The 4132-nt window shown below is 43.7% G+C and overlaps 1 long non-coding RNA gene across 1 annotated transcript; it reads right to left on the reverse strand.

Moving 5' to 3' along the window:
• Positions 1-251: 251 nt before the first annotated feature.
• Positions 252-2755, reverse strand: LOC143482868 (uncharacterized). Its single transcript, XR_013122312.1, has 3 exons — positions 2620-2755; positions 1850-1901; positions 252-1766 (listed from the first exon to the last, which is right to left on the reverse strand). It is a non-coding gene; the product is annotated as an uncharacterized LOC143482868 (long non-coding RNA).
• Between the last annotated feature and the right edge of the window lie 1377 nt (positions 2756-4132).

Raw genomic sequence — 4132 nt, forward strand, 5'->3', positions numbered from 1 at the left:
ATCATTTCAGTATTTAAGGGGAGCTCTACACTTGCCTTTTTAGCTTCACGCTGCTTGGCTGCTTGGGATCTCTTGCTTTTTCTTCCCATTGTAAACAGGCAGAGAATGACAACAAAACCTCAAATGTATCGATGTGACACTAAAGACCTATTCACAGTGCAGTTGCTATAACTAACAGTAGTTTAATAGGATTCTAACTTTAACTTAGGTTTTCTCAGATATTTATGACAGGTTGGCCACACAAGTTGGTATGCAAGTTGGTAAATTACTGAATTTTAATTTATGGTGAAATATACAAGAAACAAAACCAAGAGATACACAGAACTACTGTATACAATGTATTAAATATATAAGGTCAGCAACTATATAAGAAAATACAATGCAAATTGACTATTTTAGTGAATGGACTGCTTTAATGAAAAAAATACTACTCGGGTAGGAAACACTCCTGATGTGACTTAAAATATAATGAATAATTCTATCAGTATAGCAGAATATAACAGGCAGTAATAGGGCAACAGACACAGCAGACGAAGGCGTCACTCAGGCAGGTCAGCAGCAGTGTTCCTCAGCCAGGTTCTCAGGTTGGTCTGCAGTGATTCACTCTGTTGAGAAACAGGGCCTCTCGGGCAAGGCAGAATCAGGGCCACTTGGGCAGCTCACATACAGGGCCACTTGGGCAACTCAGAATCAGGGCCACTTGGCAGTAGGGCAAACCAGTATCATGCAATTTGAAACGGGAAAACCAAGATCATGTAATGAGAAGGGATCACAAAATCAGGGCACTCAGAGAGTGCGGAGGCAGGGGCACTCAGGGAGTGCGGAGTCAGGGGCACTCAGAGAGTGCGGAGTCAGGGGCACTCAGAGAGTGCGGAGTCAGGGGCACTGTGGCAGTGCGGAGTCAGGGGCACTCAGAGAGTGCGGAGTCAGGGGCACTGTGGCAGTGCGGAGTCAGGGGCACTCAGAGAGTGCGGAGGCAGGGGCACTGTGGCAGTGCGGAGTCAGGGGCACTCAGAGAGTGCGGAGGCAGGGGCACTGTGGCAGTGCGGAGGCAGGGGCACTGTGGCAGTGCAGAGGCAGGGGCACTCAGAGAGTGCGGAGTCAGGGGCACTCAGAGAGTGCGGAGTCAGGGGCACTCAGAGAGTGCGGAGTCAGGGGCACTGTGGCAGTGCGGAGTCAGGGGCACTGTGGCAGTGCGGAGTCAGGGGCACTCAGAGAGTGCGGAGGCAGGGGCACTGTGGCAGTGCGGAGGCAGGGGCACTGTGGCAGTGCGGAGGCAGGGGCACTGTGGCAGTGCGGAGGCAGGGGCACTGTGGCAGTGCGGAGGCAGGGGCACTGTGGCAGTGCGGAGTCAGGGGCACTGTGGCAGTGCGGAGGCAGGGGCACTGTGGCAGTGCGGAGGCAGGGGCACTGTGGCAGTGCGGAGGCAGGGGCACTGTGGCAGTGCGGAGTCAGGGGCACTGTGGCAGTGCGGAGTCAGGGGCACTCAGAGAGTGCGGAGTCAGGGGCACTGTGGCAGTGCGGTGGCAGGGGCACTCAGAGAGTGCAGAGGCAGGGGCACTCAGAGAGTGCGGTGGCAGGGGCATTCAGAGAGTGCGGTGGCAGGGGCACTGTGGCAGTGCGGTGGCAGGTGCACTGAGGCAGTGCGGTGGCAGGGGCACTGAGTCCTGGGACAGGTCACTTCAGGAGTGTTCAATGCAGCACTCAGAGTGCAATTATGCGGCACTTATACTGTGCAGTAATTGTGCACTTCAGGGAGAGTGTATCTACGGGGACAGAAAAAAAGATATTATGAAAATAATATTACTATATATATTGCTTTATTATTTTTTACTTAGATGTTACTTACCGTTTTACTCTATCCCACAATTAAAGGCCACCAATACTTTCACTGACTGATTCTGTGTGCAAAACAAACATGCGCCCATAAGTACATTTAATACATGCAGACACAAACATTTTTGAAGTTTAATTTAATTTCACATATTGAAAAACGAATAAAAATAAAACTGTTGAATCTAATGGTCACAGATTCAGGTGTAACACTGACGTTGACCGTTTTAGATATCTTTATCGATACAAGTAGCGGATGTGTATGAAAAGTAAATTGAACCACTACTAATAATGCATAGTTCAATAAAATTATTTAAACAAAAATGCAAGTAATCAGTTTTTTATGTTACTTTCTGCGCAGCTAGACATTAGCTAGACAACAAGAAATGCGATATTGTTCAACTATTTGCGTCCAAGTTTAACCAACAGACTGCCTGAAGGAAGCATATTAGCAAGCTAACGCTAACTAGCTAGCTGTTATGTGAATTGAAGTAGCAGTGGGCCAACTTTAAATCTTCGGTTCTAGCTTAAACGTTTACAACGAAGCTGATATAGCTAGCTATGTGTATATATAGCGAATAATGTTTTAAACGTTACTGAAAATGAAAGGTAAATTCAAACTTGAAGTAATTCCTGAGTTCGCCGTTGCGTGACAGCGAATTGTTTTCCTTCAGGTAGCGTTAGCACACAGCTAAGCTAGCTGGGTAAATACACTAACTAGAGTATTTCGAAGGTTTATGTATATTGATACTTAGTTTTACAATATTCACAATTAAATTAACTTACCTCAATTACTGGCAACTCTCCAAACTTTCCACTTTTTTCCGACTGACTGACTGATGAACCGACCAACAAACTTCTCGACCAACAAACTTCACAACCCACAAACCTCTCGACCCACAAACTCGTCTCAGACGTCGCGTTGTGATGACGTCATTCGTCTAATGCTCATTCAGCGGACTACACACTGTATATTCTGCCTTCTCTACCAAGACTACGCAGTCTGCGTAAGCGACGCAGTGACAGTACTACATTAAACATCTATCAGTGATAATAAACTGACCACTGATAGACTCTGACATGGCGTTATATGGTTTAAAACAGACTCTGACATGGCGTTATATGGTTTAAAACAGCTTTTTATTGTCTTCTAGACATTCTTTTTCACCCCTTCGTCCCTCCATCCTCATAGGAATTCATTGATTTTACAAGTCCATCAGCTGTAAAGATACAACAACTAATTCTGCTGTACTGTCTTACATGTTGTTAAACAGTTGTTTTCTTCTATTCATTCTATTTCATCCCTCCATCCTCTCATAGGAAACCATTGTTTTTTTTTAACTGTTTCAGCTGTGAAGATAGAACAACTATATTTGCTGTACTGATTCAACAGTTAATATGATAAATATGCTGTTATATGGTCTAAAACAGCCTTTTATTTTCTTCTTTTCTTTCTTTTTTCATCACTTCACCCCTCCATCCTCCCATTGAAAACCACTGATATAACTTAATCATATGTATAGATGAACAACTAAAAATGCTATAACAATTCAACTGTATACATGCTAAACATGGTGTTATATGGTCTGATATGGTCTAAAACAGCTTTTTATTATCTTCTATTCATTCTTTTTTCATCCCTTCATCCCTCCATCCTCCCATAGGATTACATTGGTTTCATAACTACCTTAAATTTCAAGATACAGTGATCAAACCTTGTGACATGACTCAGTAGCTGATCCCTAGCACCGCACTGAATAGCATATTGATGCAATTTGTCTATCCTCCCATTCTATCATTTCATTCATCCCTCCATCCTCCCATTGGAAACCATTGATTTAATCAAATCCTTAATTCTCAAGATACAGTGATCAAACCTTGTGACATGACTCAGTAGCTGATCCCTAGCACCGCACTGAATATCATATTGATGCCATTTGTCTATCCTCCCATTCTATCACTTCATTCATCCCTCCATCCTCTCATAGATAACTATTGATTGAATCAATCCCTTAATTTTCAAGATACAGTGATCAAACTTGGTCAAATGACTCAGTAGCTGATCCCTAGCACTACACTGAATATCATATTGATGCAATTTGTCTATCCTCCCTTTCTATCATTTCATTCATCCCTCCATACTCTCATAGTAACCCATTGATTTACTAACTGCCTTAATTTTCAAGATACAGTGATCAAACTTGGTGAAATTACTTAATAGCTGATGCCTGTCACTGTACTGAATATCATATTGATGCCATTTGTCTATCCTTCCCTTCTCTCATTTCATTCATCCCTC

The sequence above is a fragment of the Brachyhypopomus gauderio genome, chromosome 2 (assembly GCF_052324685.1).
Source record: "Brachyhypopomus gauderio isolate BG-103 chromosome 2, BGAUD_0.2, whole genome shotgun sequence".
Lineage (NCBI taxonomy): Eukaryota > Metazoa > Chordata > Actinopteri > Gymnotiformes > Hypopomidae > Brachyhypopomus > Brachyhypopomus gauderio.